This window comes from Arvicanthis niloticus, chromosome 17 (genome assembly GCF_011762505.2).
Source record: "Arvicanthis niloticus isolate mArvNil1 chromosome 17, mArvNil1.pat.X, whole genome shotgun sequence".
In the NCBI taxonomy this organism is placed as follows: Eukaryota; Metazoa; Chordata; class Mammalia; order Rodentia; family Muridae; genus Arvicanthis; species Arvicanthis niloticus.
The window spans coordinates 35149116-35166353 of NC_047674.1; the positions used below are offsets into that span (position 1 = coordinate 35149116).

At 35.2% G+C, this 17238-nt stretch overlaps 1 protein-coding gene across 4 annotated transcripts in view; it reads right to left on the minus strand.

Annotated features, from left to right (window-relative positions):
• The window catches only part of Khdrbs2 (KH RNA binding domain containing, signal transduction associated 2), a 496703-nt gene that overhangs the window by 209632 nt on the left and 269833 nt on the right, over positions 1-17238 (minus strand). The gene's annotated exons all lie outside the window — the stretch shown is intronic.

The window sequence follows — 17238 nt, forward strand, 5'->3', positions numbered from 1 at the left end:
GAATTCTTGTCTGTGCATTGGAATACCTTATGACAGAAAATGCCAAAACTTCCATAGGACAAATAGAGGCTTCTTGTAGAAGACAATGTGACTGCAGTCCAGTCACATGTTGACTGCCTATTTAAATCATTTTGCAATAAAGCAATTTTATTTTCATTCTGCATTCGTATTTTTACCTTCCTTATTCATTTAGTTCATAGAATTTAAATTTACTGTAAAATATGAGCTGAGCTGAATGACATCCAGAAAAAAAGGCATAGTCTCTTTGTCTTTAGTTATGCCTCTCCATTCTCTGGAGAGAAAACCAATATTTTCATGATAAAATTATAAAAATATGTATATTGAAACATATAAGGGAAGCTGATGAGCCTGTATAATTGTGATCCTGTTGAGGTATACACAGTTTATATTTTAAATTTTTAAACCATAATGCTCTCTTACACTTTACTAATTTATTTAATATTATTCTGTACATTACATTATCCACATATCTTTACTGACAAATGCACAAAGAGTCCTTATTTTAGTATACCAATTTCATATCTGATGCATGCTTATACACCCAAACCTTGAAAAACCAAAGCAAGTGGATCTCCAGTTCAGTTCAGGTGCAGCTTGTAGTATATGAAAGACTTGGTGCTGGGGAATCATATATGTATTGCAGCACTGTATTTTTGTATGAAAGAAATAACAAATGCCAGGATGATTTATGGGGTGTAGCATATGTGTGGCTAAAAATTAAATTTTGTGTTGTTTTGGGATGATTCTTGGAGTATATAATTTTTCTATTTTCTTTATTGATACCCTTAGTTTTAAAAGACCTATTGGGAACTCTTTGGTTAAAAAAAAAATATATAAATGTAAATAATAAAGCATGTTAGAAAATATATTTGAACAATGACACAAAAATGTAGGTCTGAGACAAGAATATATTATTCCTCTGATGATAGCTGACATAGTACCAGGCTATGTGAAGTAGCATTATTCTAGTTGGAGGAAAATTGTAGGGTAGTCTGCTCCTGTATGGTGTCATCATCATCAAAAATAGAATATGAAGAAGTGCTTACTTTGGAAGCCATCAAACACAGAAAGAATTAGAAACAGGAACTCAACAGCATCATTGCATTAAAGCAGCACACCCTGGGTCTGTGTGTGTTTGTGTAACTTTGTGTCCCAAACATAGACAATTTTCCATCAGCCATCGGTAATGATGGAAATTTTTTTTATGTGTTTTATGTGGTTAGTACAGTTCTATGTAAATAAAGCTAGAAAAATGTTTTAGAAAAATAGAAAATGTTTTATATGTTTTATATATCTAGGACATTTATTTTCAGTATATTCCAGGATGGTGTTATTTTGACTGCCCCTGACTATAAAATCAATGTACAAGGACCATTTCTGTGCACCAGAGGCATTTAGTGTTCTGTAGATGTCTTACATATCATATTACAATACTCATTTACATTTTGCATTTTCAGAAGTCCAAAGTGACTTTCAAAACAAACATAAATGTTAAAAGAAACATGGTCAAAACCTCCCTAAGAAACCATGTTGGGAATACATAAGTATAATTGTATTTTAGGTAGACATTTTAGAAGGTTCTTAATATGATGGGCTACCTATGGGATTACTACTTTTATTAGAAAGCAGGGACAAGCCTCTCCCTTTCTTGCACATACCAAGAAAAGTCTGAAGGAATAAAGTGAGAAAAGAAACCCAGAAAGACTCTAATTATGCTAACAAGTAATGTTAGACTTCCACACATGTGATCAAGAAAAATAATATTGTTTATGCATAAAGTCTACATCATTTTTTAGAGCATCCCAAATTAGCAAAGGGCATGATAAATGTTCCTCCTGAATGGGGAGGTTGAAGAGATTTTTATTTTAATTTCAGCACTTATAAGAAAAATAACTACCATAAATTTTATAATTTTATGGACAGTTATAAAATTTTAAAATATTAACATCCACATACTTACTTTCATAGCTGTTTTTAACATCTATGTTTTAGACTAAAATTAAAGGTACACATCATTTTCTTTATTCTTCATAACTTGCCTTATGTATCAATTTATAACAGCCAGTAGCATCATTTATTCAAGTTTGGAACTTGAGCACCCACAAAATCATTTCCAACATTTGAGGATTTTTGAGTTGCTAATAACGCCTTGTTCATTCACAGCTTATTGAAAATAAAAAAAAAAAAAAAAAAAAAAAAACATACAGAGGTAAATACCCAATTGAAGCTAACCACCCTGTTTTTAAAACAAGTATTTATTAGTAAAGAAGAGTTTATTTCATGCTTATTACAAACAGATGTATAAATCATTCATTCCAAACTGTTTGGTGAACTTAAGCATTCCAATCTGTGCATCTACTACGTAGATTCCTCATCTATGAACAAAACTGTATCATTCACTTTCTCCCTGCTGTGATTTGCACGTGTTCTCTCTGTACTGGATATATTTCAGTTCATTTGATAAAACATCTGACAAAATAGTTTAAGAAAAGAAGGCTTTATTTCCCTTACAGCTTGAATTACTGTCTGTAATGGCAGGGGAGCTTGGAGGTAGCAGGGTGGCTAGTCACATCATACCCAAGTCAGAGAGCAAAGTGAAGAATTTTAGTTTGCAGCTAGCTTTGTTCGTCAGTCTTGGATAGTGGTCCAAGAGGCTTGTATCTCAGTTAACTTAATCTAGAAAATTCCTTACAGATAAACCTACAGTTTTGTTTGGTTTTGATGCTAATTTCAAAGAGTCAAACTTTGACATAAATCATCACATTCCCCATAAACCTATTGTTTAAACTTAATCACTAACAATGATAGCATTAAGAGAGGCCTTTTTACAACAGATTGTGTAATGGGCTCAAGAAACTATCTTCATTCTTTTGCATCTCTCCCACCATGTGAAGGCAGACCCTCATTCTTAAGAGAGGCATTGGATCAGAAATGGAGAGCTAACTCTTTATAGATTTCGTACAATGGCACAAAAGACTGAAATATTTTCTCCAATCTAGCATCAAATTATTTATTTATAAAGGCAGTGAAACAAACAGGAGCATAAGGACAGGAACAGACCTGGTCTGGGGAGTAGTAAACCTGGAAAGCCAGCAACATGGGAAATCAATACAGTTTGTGTGTGTGTGTGTGTGTGTGTGTGTGTGTGTGTGTGTGCGTGCGCGTGCGCACGTGTAATTTCAAAGCTACAAAGCCTGTTCACAACAGTTTAGACAACTTAGTAAAACCATAAAAATTTAAAATGAAGTATGTTGGCAAGACATATAGGTCAGTGCTAGAACACTGGGTGAGCATGTATGGAGCTCTGAGTTAATCCATAGCACCACACTAGATAAATGAACACTTAAAGGGCCAGGTTCTCATAACTGGCCATTCGTATGGGAAGTGGGCAAAACTTAATTTCTAGTCAGCATACTGTGCCAGTTTTTGGCTCTTTGAATATACTGGCACATGATTATGGGTTTACTGCATCCCCTAGAGAAAGTTAATTTGTGAGCTGTCTGAAAAAATACTGAAAGCTGTGGGAAAGTTTTACTTCTTTTCAGTCTCAAACTTCCTAACACATTTTGAACTCAAAAAATAATGCAGAACTGTCACAGCATCTTCATACTCACCTAGATAAAAGTAATATGTTAATGGTTTTTTGCTGTAAGAAAACAGCATCTGTCATTAATTAGAACAAACATTTCCTGTTATTTTACTAAATAACATGAATTAAGGACTAATTCAATCAAAATATACATACTCAATAAAATATTTTATAGTGTTTGTAGTGGCAAAACATACCAAAATATAATTGAAATGTAAAAGCAGTTTTCCAAACCAGGAAGGGGGATAATAGTTAAGATGTAAATAAACAAAATAACCAATAAAAATTAAAACAAAACAAACAAACAAAAACTCAAAACCAAAAACCAAAAAAAAAAAAAAAGAAAGAAAGAAAGAAAAAGAAAGCATTTTTCCTAACAACAGCATTCTCACATTGATATGCATTCTCACAGAAAATAAATTTAAGCAAATAACTCCTGGCTCCTTATATGGTATAATTTAATGGCAAGTTAATAACATGAATTTAGAGTATGCAATTACACATCTATGTGTATATGAATGTCATTTAGTGGAACTATCAGTTAATCTGACTTTTTAGAATGGATTGGCATTTTATAACGGCTTACTAACAGAGAAAGGAAGATGCAAAAATTTCTGTTTAAAAGTGCTATTGAAAGCTAAGGATCACAATTTATGTCAATAACAACTTATGTCCTTATAAAACTTGGCTTGAGAATCTATAAGGACACCTGCAGCAACACACACAGGCATCACACACGCATCCTCTTTTACACACACACACATACACACACAAACACACACGGCATAAAATCACAATGCGACCTGAAATTTAAAGTAAAAATGCAAACAGTATTCACTGAAGTTATTTTAAGTAGTTTTATCCATTTAGTTATTTGGTATTAAAAATACAATTTCGTGGGCATGAGAGAGCACTGTAGAATAGCCAGTTCTTTAGTCTAACAAAGGAGAGACATTGCATTGTCCCTTGCCATTGTCATTGTTATATGCTGTTTTAGAGTACATGCCTTGTACTCTCTCTTTCCCAGGTGACACTGGAACATGTGTAGTGGCAGCTGCCTAGCTGAGGGGATACAATCTCTCCTTGCTGTAAATTTTGATGTTCCGCATAGCATGCATAATCTTATTGAAATATAATCTTTAAAAGGTTTTCCTGTTTAACAGAAAATTGGTTAAGAATGCTACAATGTGTATTAATTAAAAGAAATCAAAGTTTAAGTTGCCAAAGGCTGTGCGTGACATCATCATCGATAAGTAGAAAATACCCTTGGATTTCACACTGAAGTGAGAGGAATGTAGAAATCAAGAATTCTGTCAGGTTTATCAGGGTAAAGATAAAATATCAAGGATTCGCAGTGATGTAAAAACAGGTACCCATGAGACTGAAGACATCTTACAGGGGTATGTGGACTCATGACCTCTCCAAGGAACCTGAGGAGAGATCTTGATGTCCGTCATTGCTACACACTGCTCTTCTAACAATTGTTTTTCATGGTCTCAATTTCTTTTATTCTCTCCCTAGAGAGTCAGCCCCATCCTGAGACACTATCAAATTTTTACCAGGAATAAACAGTGATAAAGATGGTAATACTTATATGACACTTCATTTTATTCTAAAAAGTATAATCTTTCTACTTCTTGATCTCTCTATCATATCTATCTATCTATCTATCTATCTATCTATCTATCTATCTATCTATCTATCTATCTATCCATCCATCCATCCATCCATCCATCCATCCATCCATCCATCCATCCATCTATCTATCTATCTATCTATCTATCTATCTATCTATCTATCTATCTATCTATAACAGTTTGCATTAACCCAAGAGCTTGGGGTTGTAGGACAGATAATACAGAGAAGAGAAAAAGTGGATTAAAAAATATTTATGTTGCTTTAAGAATTTAACACAAGAGTGGTTTATTTACATTGTTTCCACACTCTCTGTCTTTCTGTAATTCCTTCCGTGTCTCTCCCAACTTTGTCCCAAACTAATAACCTCTTATTCTTTTAGTATTACTGCCATACATATATGTGTGTGTTTCTGTTTATGTGTATATATACACATATATACATATATATACATAAACAGAAAAACATATACTTATACACACAACACACATGCACACATCTTATTGAGTCCATTCAGTCTTGTTGTGTACATTTACTTTTACAGCTGACCACTGCAAACCTATCAGGGAGCTCATCCTTGAAGAACACTGCCCCTCCTTCCAACAGCCATTAATTTTCTATAGCTCTCCAGCTAGTGCTAGTGGTGGGGTTTTGTGAAATTTCTACCACATAGGCATGCCAATGGATATGGCTATTATATGGGTCTTATTTGGTCAACTGCATTGTTGAGATTTCATGGATTCAGCTCTCCAATCATATCTAGAAGACAGTAGCTTGCAGGTGCTCTCCTGGTCCAGTTACTCTTGAGAAGCTCTTGGTTCCCTCTTCCTTGACACTTTCTGAGCCTGGGGTATAGAGGAGTTTTTGCAAGTGTACCAAGAAGTAAGGCCCTTCATAGTCAGTTGTTTTATGCCTTTTGACCTGAGTTTGAATTTCTATAATGGTTTCTGTTTGATTAAAAAAGAGGCTTCTTTGATGACAGCTGAGAGCTACACTTATTTTGGGGCCTAAATATTTTAAAGAATATGTATTATATTGATTAAGAAAATGTCAGAAAGAGGTTCTCCTTTTAGGTCAATGACATCTCCAGCCATTGAGAGTTGACTAGTTTTATAATATCAGATATGAAATCTTCTTTATTGATTATGACTTAAATCCAATTAGACAGCTGTCTCCAAGGTAAACTGCCACAATTTCACCCTTGGAAATATCTTGTCTTTTTAGGCATTGTGATTCATAGGCTTTACAGTTGAATAGAACTATTGATAGTTTTATTTGGCAGCTTCCTAGCACCTCTGGGCACTATGAAAGTTAATTCTCAGGGGAGAGGTCTCCATGTCAGTTTTGGCTGAATTCCTCCAAGTCCTGTGACCAAAGTTATAATAACTTCATCTATAAGGACTCATCTTCAAGTTCTGCAAAGCAACCAAAGGCAATGCCAATAGCCTATGTTATGGTGGGGGAAGACTCTTAGGCCACCCTAACCAATGACTCCAAGAGAGGTTTCTCATTCATGACATTTACATTTCTGATAGAGAGTCTTTCAGGAAGCATTATAATCTTGTTAGGCACAAGATCATTTAAGCTATATATGTAAACACATGTACACACATACATATTTTTAAATAGGTTAATAAAGTAATGTTTTATTGTGGCTTTTACAAACATCCTTAGTGTTTTGCCCTTCTACCTATGTGTGTGTGCTTCCAATCTGCTGTACACATGCTTCTTCAGATTGTTTTTCATAGCAGCATGTATGCTTTACTAATTTTTCTAGAGTTCCTTTTCTCTCCCATCTTGGTCCCTTTCCATTTACTTGGCGTCTATATTACTTTAGAATATATACTTAAATAGAAACATTTTAGTTAGGATCCATAAATTTAAAAAGAAATGAGTATTTGCTTTCTGGATCTGGATGGCCTTATTCGGTATGCTATTTCCTAGTTCTGCCCATTTACTTGCAAATTTCATTGTTCCTTACAGCTGGATATGATTTCATTTGTTATGTGTACCACATTCTAATCATCCATTCCATAGCTACAGGACACTTAAGTCGTTTTCATTTCCCACATATTGTGAATAGAGCAAATGGGCATATGTGTAGGAACAGTATTTCTGGGCCATACAGTAGATCAATCTGCCTGTAGCTGTTTGAGGATTTTCCACGCTGAACTTCCTGGGTGGCTGCACCATTTGCGGATCACAGCAACAGTGTATGGGGTTCCCCTTTCGCCACGTTCTTGCCAGCATTTACTCCCATACATTTTATTTATTTTAGAAATTCTGGGTAAGATGAAACCACAAAGTAGTTTTAATTACAATTTTCCAACTGAGCTGTTTAAATGCCTGTTCGGCACATTTTTAATTAGGTCATTCATTTTCTGGGCTATTTGTTTATTAAGATGTAATACCCAGCAATGATTATCTCTCACCCTGTTGGCTTCATCCTCATATATGTTTCCTTTCCTGTACGGGTGTCTTCAGTTTTAAGAGGTCCTTTTTATCAATTATTGACTTTACTTCATGAATATTAGTTCAGAAAGTCCTCTCTTATACCTTAATCTCCTTGGTTGTTGTTTTTATATTTTTATTTTTCTGAGAATTCATACATGAATATGTATTTTATGACATGTCCATCTCCCTACTCCACTGTTACCATGTCACCTACTACCTTGCAAATTTACAATCACTTTTATTAAATATATATATATATATATATATATATATATATATATATATACACACACATGCACACACACACACACATATATACATACATAGATACAACTCAGTGAGTCTGTATTGACTTCATTCTCTATATGTGTATTTAAGAATGACCACTTGACATTGAATAACTGCAAGAGTCTTATTTTTGTTTCTTCTCAGGAGCAACCAAGTGCTTATAGTCCATCATCTAGAGTGAATTTCACCTTAATCTTGCAGAGTAATTCTTACAAACTCCTTTGTCTAGGAGTTTCATTGTTCTATATTTCACATTGAGTGATGTATTTCATTGGGGAAGATGAAAGATACGCATCCTTTTCTAACACCATTCATTGAAGATAATGTTTTTTAATCAGTCTGTATTCCTTTGGGGTGATTTTTAGTATTTTTGTCACCTACAGCTGACAGAAATCATATACACTCATGTTTGGGTCTTCTGTTTTATTTCATTGATCATAATCTCTGTTTCTGAGTCTGCGTCAAACTGTTTGGAGAACTATATAAGGTTCAACGATCTACTTTTCCATTTCCTATTATCTTTGTTCTGGACTAGGCACTGTGCTCTCTGGGTAAGCAACAAATAAGATAAAATAAAAGTGCTAATGACTGAGAGATATCCAAGTAGCATCTGAATGGATCAGTGGAGTTCAGAAAGACTATGGGCAACATCAAGCACAGCCATTCCTGTGTGCTACACTGTCAGACTAGCCATAAACATAAACACTAACTACCTAGAAAACTACAAAGATATCATCCAAGTTTTACAATATCAAATAAACTATGTGTACTCTTCTGAAAATAGGAAACAAATTCCTCTGTTTTGCTCAATTCTACTAAATCCTTGTTAACATCTCTATGGTATATTCTGTACAATGCATTAGGGTTCAATGAGCTTCATGAGGTAACTCAGTTTGTAATCAAGGGTGGGAGGGGTGGGAGGGGTGGGAGGGCCCACTGTGGGTGATACCATCCCTAGGCTGGTAGTCCTGGGTTCTATAATAAAGCAAGCTGAGCAAGGCAGGGGAAGCAAGCCAATAAGTAATATTCCTCCATGCATCAGCTCCTGCTTCCTGACCTGCTTGAGTTCCAGTTCTGACTTCCTTTGGTCATGAACAGCAATGTGAAAGTGTAAGCTCAATAAACCCTTTCCTCTCCAACTTCCTTCTTGGTCATGATGTTTGTGCAGGAATAGAAACCCTAAGACACAGTTGAAACCAACTTATTTAAAATGTTTAAGTTAAAACTCAGAATCAGCAAGGTTTAAAGCACTCTCTTTAGGGTAGAGATGAGAGTAGGATGCATAACTCTTCACTTCATATTTTTTCCAATGACATGTAATGAAAAGTATTAATTTTGGCATTCTTTACATAAGACAGATAAACATTTCAGCTCAACCATTTCCCTATATGTCTCTATTCTCCAGAAGTCTGCTGGCAGTGCTCTCTTCTTATTCTTGCCTTTAAAATGTGAATGCATTACTATTCTTGCATCGTTATTCATTCATTCTCAAGAAATATTTAGATAGTAATCTTTCAACAATTTTCCTCAGTCAGCCCCACTTCATAAGATCTATCTACACATGGCTATATTATGTATGTATATTTTACACGTTTTATATTGCTTTTTCTTAATGTCTTTTCTTCTATGAGATAGACACATTTTCTTTGCTTACTCCCTCTTTTCTCTCTTTCTTTCTTTCTTTCTTTCTTTCTTTCTTTCTTTCTTTCTTTCTTTCTTTCTTTCTTTCTTCCTATTCTACTTAGTATAACTAAGAAAACACATGTCCTATTATAGAATTTAAACAACTAAACTGGCTTGAGACACTTGCTCACCAGTATCTGTAGCTTTTCCATGGAGACTGTTGTCATTCCATCTCCTCTTACAGTGATTCATGTTTTACTCTCAGTTGCTGATCTATTTTGATTTTTTCATCTCATTGTCATTTATCTCACTCCAGAGGGTTTAAATTACTCCTCCACCTAGTCTATGCTTACTCTCAATGCAATAATTACTTAGATTTGACAATTGAGTCCAATGGTTAATGCTCAGAATGCCTTATATCCCTCCATGCAATTTTCTTTGGGATAATATTTATCACACTATAATTTAGGCCAAGCATCTCTAGGAATCAGACTGTGTTGTACCCATGAGACCCACCATTTTTACATCCTTATTTACACTGTAACAAGCTGTATGGGCCTTATCTGCATTTTTATCTGAATTAAATGTCAAAGTACACTCAAACATATCAGAGGTAAAGTTTCACTTATTTTATAAGGTATTTGTTGCAATCTGATTTCTGGAACGAACCATAATGAGTTTAATTTAAATAATATTTTTTCATTTTAACTCTAACATTTTTATGTAAGAACAGCTACATTGATATTTTAATAATGTCCTGGATGCAAAAATATAATTGGAATAATCAAGCAGGAAAACTAAGTATGTATTAGGATACTCATAATAACTATATAAAACATAAATTATATCATGACCACCTAGTAGCAATATTATTTATAAAAATATAAATTATTGTTTCAAAGAACATAGCAAATGCAAACAGGATGCCTCAGTCCAAATAAATAAGTATTAATAAATCTGTCTTCCTGAACCAAGATCTTAGGTTAGTCATACGTTTGCTTATTCAAGCAAAAACACAGAAAGAAGGAGTAATAATAAGTCAGCCAGAGGAGAGATATTCAGAACTCTGTCCTCTTTTCACAAACACATCCCATTCAACACATCTATCCAGAAAGTAACTGGATAGGAATATGAAGTCATGCAGAACTCTGTTTACAAATAGCAGAAGAAATGCCATTCATTATGTTTAAATGACTACCCATTACACATTTGCCCCCATAGTACCTCTCATTAGGACTCGGGCGAACTTTGAAGCTCATTTGATTTGTTGTTCTTCTTAGAATTCTTTAGTAATATATTGGGAGAGGTTAGCAGGTGTAACAATGTCCTAAACCATGTCTTCCCATTGTTTGTGTCATGATTTAGGACAGAATGATGAAGAATGAACTATTTTGTTAAAAAAATTTTTTTAGAAAAAGGTTCAGGCCATCTGGGTTGCTGTGTTGACTCACAACGAACTGTACGCAGGATAGTGGTGCTTCTTTCAAATGTTTCAAATATCACTCAGATTGGTTATTTGACTACATCTGAATGAAGAAACAATTTGGAAAAGTGCACTGGAAGCAAATGAAGCACCACAAGATTAGTGGAGGGAAATAAACTAGCAGAACTCATATATGAATTTACCAGAACACTCTCTTTTTCTCCTTCCTCTCCTCTGTTACTATCTTTCATTTTGTCAAAGCCAGTCTGCAGCTATGCCAACTGCTGCTTGGTAAGGGGTTAAAGACTTAGATATCAACCTTTTTAATCTTAGACCAGAGAATTAAATAAAGGAAAATAAGAAAAGCTCAACAAATATTCGATTTTGAAAACTAAATGTTTGTTTTTCTTCTAGAATTATACATTAAGGTAAGTTAGAGAATCAATAAGTGGTCTCTTCAGTTTCCATGTCCCCACTGTTAGACATCTCAGCTAAGGTCACCTGCATTGACTCCTGGGAGTCTCTTCCATCTCAGGTGTCTGGAAAGTGCTACTGATTCTCTGAACCTCCCAACCCCAGAAGCTGCAGATTTCCATTCATTCTTCTGGCCCTCTGGGCTTCACTCATGTCCCCCTTTTCCCTGATCATATTCCCATTTCCTCTCTCCCTCAAGCCCTTCCCGCTGTCCCTCTGCCTTCCATGGCTATTTTGTTCCCCCTACTAAGTGAGATTCAAGCATCCTCACTTGGGCCTTTCTTCTTGTTTAACTGCTATGCGTCTGTGGGGTGTAGCATGTGTATTCTGTACTTTATGGCTAATATCCACTTATTGGTAGACAATACCATGCATGTTCTTTTGGGTCTGGGTTACCTCACTCAGGATGATATTTTCTAGTTCCATCTATTTGTATGCAAATTTCATGATGTTCTTGTTTTTAATATCTGAATAGTATTCTACTGTGTAAATGAACTCCATTTTGTGTATTCACTCTTTGGTTGAAGGACATCTGGGTTGCTTCCAGTTTTTGGAATAAAGCTGCCCTGAACATAGTGGAACATGTGACCTTGCAGTATGGTGAAGCATCTCTTGGGTATATGTCCAGGACCTGAGTCTTCAGATAGAACTATTTGGACTCCTCAGCAGAGGGATAAGGACACCAAACATCCAGAAATTTTTGACCCAAAGTTTGTCCTGTCTAAAAGAAATACAGGGACAAAATGAAGCAGAGACTGAAGGAATGGCTAACCAATAACCAGCCCAACTCAAAACTCATTCATGGGCAAACACCAATTCCTGACATTATTAATGATACTCTGTTATCCTTACAGACAGGAACCTAGCATAACTGTCCTTTGAGAGACTCTTTCTAGAACATGACTAAAGCAGATTCAGAGACCCACAGCCAAATACTGGATGGAGGTCGGGGACCATTATACAAGAGTTGGAGAAAGGACTAAAGGCCCTGAGGGATAGAAACCCCACAGGAAAACCAACAGTGCTAACTAGCCAGGAACCCTGAAAGTTCTCAGAGACTGAGCCACCAACCAATGAGTATACATGGGCTTGACTGAGGTCCTGGAACACATGAAGCTGAGAGCTGCTTTGTCTGCTCTCAGTGAGAGAGGATGAACCAAATCTTGCTGAAATTTCATGTGCTAGGGTGGGAAAATACCCAGGGGAAGATCCTCTCAGAGGCAAAGATGAGGAGAAGCAGGAAGGGGGCAGTGTTTGGGATGTTAAATAAATAAAATGAATAAATAAATAAATTAATTAAAAAAAAACAAAAAAATCAATAAGATGGAAGATTTGGCCATATTTTATCCTAATTTATGCTAATTTTACCTTTCATATCTAATGTGTTCGTAGTCAACAGCTGACAATCATATTTTTTCAATAGTAATTATAACATAGTATGTGATCTGTGCACCACTCTAGTAAGCTATGGATCAGTCGTAAGAGCTGGCAAAGGGAAGTCTCATAAGTTATAATTCATGTAAGAGTGCATAACGGAGACCAATTCCATTACAGAAGAAATGTCTCGCATTTCAGAGCACAGGCATAGTGCAAAATTTGATGTATCTGGCTCCTGCCATACTTTCCCCACCCTAGTAGAAACGCTCACCAAATACTTCAGTTCTGTTGAATGGATTAAGATTGTTAGTGTGTGTTATTATTGCATAATACAATACCAAGCATAAGCTTGGTGTCTTCGGTTTTTATATTTGCATTTACACTTTAGTACACTGATTCACAACATACTATATATGTATTATATATAATTAACATTCCCAGATTACACATTTTTATTTATTTCACTTGTTGGTGTTATGTCTGTATGTATATCTGTCAAGGTGCTATATCCCCTAGAATTGGAGTTATACACAGACAGTTGTGCACTTCTGTGTGGGTGCTGAGGACTGAGCCGAGGTTCTCTGGAAAAACAACTAGTGCTCTTAAAAGACTCAGAAGTCAAACATTTTTACAAACTACCTACCAGCACAGAGCAGAGTCACCATCAGGATTCCAACCTGATACTAAAACAAAGCATGATTCACAACCATGGAGAGCTGGGCAGATACCTCAGTAGTTAAGGGCTCTTGTTGCTCTAGCATAGAATCCAGCTTCAGTTCCTAACAGCCACATGTTCTCTTACAACTCCAATTCTGGGGTATCTGACATGCTCTTCTCACCTCTGTGGGCACTGGGCATGTATATATGTGATTCACACACATGCATCCAGGCAAAAACAGTATATACATAAACTAAACTAAACTAAATCTAAAAAGGAATCATGATTAAAAACAAATCAAACAATAGCAACCCATAGAAAATGGGGTCCAGGATAGCTTATATACTACCAGTATGAAAAGAATGTTAATAATTCATCAACTAACAATATTAACAAAAAGTAGACGGCTATAAGGAATGCAAATTATATAAGCAAATATGTAGACTTGATACAGAAAAAAAATCGTGTGTGTCAGATTAGATGGTTCTTGATACATTCTCACTTGTTTTAATATGTTTTTTCATTATTTTATCTGTGCATCTGGTATATCTGTGGTTTTATAACTAGTAATACATTTAAAGTGGAATACAAAATTTAGACTTCTTACTTTTTCTCCCTATATATTGAATATATTTTAATTATTTCTTTTAATTACAGTGTTATCCAAGTAATTCAAGGATAAAATGTATAAATCTGGTATATGAAAAAAAATCCACATATCTCTGAGAAAATGACATTTTGGTTTTTTTTCACAAACATGGGATTTTCTTGTAATGAAGTACCAAAGAATATTAAGTTAGAAACCAGGCTAAGTGAGGCCTCACATTTTCCAATGTTTAGAAGTCACTGCTGTTGTTGGCTGTCACCTTAAGACTGGTGAACTCAGTCCATTGTTCAGATTTACAGGTAGAACAATTTCATCAGAGATGCCTGTTATCATGATCCACACACTGCACTAGTGACTGGGTTGCTTCCTGAGAAGGGACCTGCCCATCTGGCTAAGCACCCTCCTCCTTCCTTCCAAAGCCTTCCTTATCTTGGGAGGACATGCTCATCTCCTGTACATGATGACATCATCAAGCAGACATGACCCTAGATGAATGAGGCCAGTGCCACGTGTTACTCACTGAATAGATGCCACTTCTTTCAAATGTTTTTGGGTAATATCAAAAGCAACTCAGTTTGATTTCAAATAAAGTTGATGGTTTATTGTTGACTTTGTTCTTTGACTTGTCAGACTGTTTTGATGCAGGAAGGGAAAGGCATGTTTGCTAACATAAACATAAGGCTTAATGTTTTTATAATCTTTTTATTAGCAAGTAGCCTGGTTATTATAATCACCAATAATATTGATTTTATTATTATTATTGTATGTGTGTAGAATATGTGTAGGTAAACATTTGCCAGGCACATTTGTCACAGTGTTAAAAATACAGTCCATAAAGTGTCTTTTGTTCCTCCATCTTTTAAAATCTATTTATTTACTCCATTTACATCCAAGTTGAACCCCCTATCTCTCCTCTCCTCTCAGTCCCACATTTACAAGTTCCTCTTCTCATAACCACTTCCCTTCGGATACCACCCCACCTTAGGACATCCAGTTGCAGTAAGCCCATCTTCTTAGGAAGTCCAGTTTAGGGGAAGGGAATTTAATGGTTTTCATCACAGTCAGAAACAGCCCCTCATTTCAATTGTTAGGAGAACCACACGAAGAGCAACCCGTACATCTGCTACAAACATGACCTTCAACATTAAATGTAACATTCTACTAAATTTGAAAATGCTTAAAATCTATAGTTAATATAAGAAAAGAAAGCATATCAATGGAAAGGTATGTACTTATGTGACCACACTTTATTCCTCTTTATTGGAGAATGCCTGTCTTTGAGAAACTTATTTGGCAGCAGCTGATATGCTATATGGAAAGATTGTCTATGACAATGCTTCTTTGTTACATCTGAAGTCTCTTCTTCTGTATACAGCTACATACAGTGCATCTCTCTGACAAGAACGTCTTGATATTTAACAGCAGTCACTGATGCTGAAAACTTCAGTATATTACAAATGGTCTGTAGAAATCTCTACTGAGATCACCAACTTGAAGATGCTAGGAATTGTGTTTTTTGGATTGTGATGGTAGAGAGCAAGTTAAGATCCCAGATGCTTCTGGAATCTCCCTTAACCTTTTCTTTCTTTTTCTTTCTCTCTCATGCAGTGGGAGCTAAGTTCTGTTTTCATTTTGATCAGTCATGTTGATACAATTCTGCGTTGTATGTTACTGGGTTTCATACAAATAGATGTGAGATGTATATTTTATATCTAATTCTTTAACTTGAAATATTTATTTCAACTCTGTTGTCTTTCCGCTTCTGGTCCTCCCTGGAGAAAGATTATTTTCTTTACAAGACTGTGCATGTGGAAGACAACCCATCTCCTGAGAATTTTAAGTGGCATTACCTTTAAGTTCATTTTCCTTGAAGTGAGGCTGAATGTCAAAGTGAAATTGTTCCCACCCTCCTTCTTTGCATGTGTATAATTCTTTGTTTATACAAATAATGTTAAGTATATTATGTACCAAACTAATTCTAGGGATGTCCATAATAATGAAAAGTTTCATCTTCCTGGTTCAGAACTATTTACAGGGTACAGTCATTTATTCTGTTTGAAGGACTAGAAATAACCACAGGCATACATAAATGTGCAAATACATAGGCATAATTGGTATTCTATCTTTTTGGTTTCTCTTGCATGGATTCTAAATAGACAAGGAGGCATGGGAATTGTTTGCCAATAATAGTTATCTTACTTCTATTTCATTTCTCTGAACTTTTATAAGCATCTTCAAAAAATGGGCAACAACATGTAAGTGAGAAACTCTGATACCTGTTAACCTGCATGAGGGAAGGATTATTTTACCAAGAAAAATTCTACAGACAAAGCATCTTTAATGTAAAAAGGCAAATAAACAATCAAAACTAACAAACAAATAAACAAAAAGTAGACCTAGAATTAATAGAAAGTGTCATGCAAACAACTGGCAAAATTTCTTGTGAAGAAATCCTTAAAGAAATATTAAGTGGTCTTTACATACACTGGAGTTGAAAAACTGAAGTGAATAATTTGTAGCTATCTACTTTCAGTGGACATTAAATTATGTACTCTAGTTTATAATATATATGTATATATATGTATGTGTATGTATATGTATAGCTACATGTGTGTATGTGTATGTATATGTATAGCTACATGTGTGTGTGTGTGCTAGTATTCTTGCTACCTTGCTTACCACAAACATTTCCTAGGTAGACACTCTTCCTCCTGACATAATGGTCAAGAATGCAGAAAAAAGTCCTACTCTAATATCTGTATTACAATCACTTCTGCTCAATGTTCATCGGTTCTTTAAAATGTGTTAATCTAGCAGTGACATTCAAAGATGGGATGAGAAAATTCTGCACAGGGAGCAAATTCCTGAACAATTTATAAGATTCACCAATCATGGGATATTAGCCACAAAATAACCTTGAAAGAGCTGTTCACAGCAATGCTTAAAGTGTACAGTTTAAGATGTGTGAATAAAAGGCATTTATGACATCAGTGTCTGTATAAGCAACCCCTGTCTTGTGTCAAGCCATCTATCTATCTATCTATCTATCTATCTATCTATCTATCTATCATCTATCTGTCTGTCTGTCT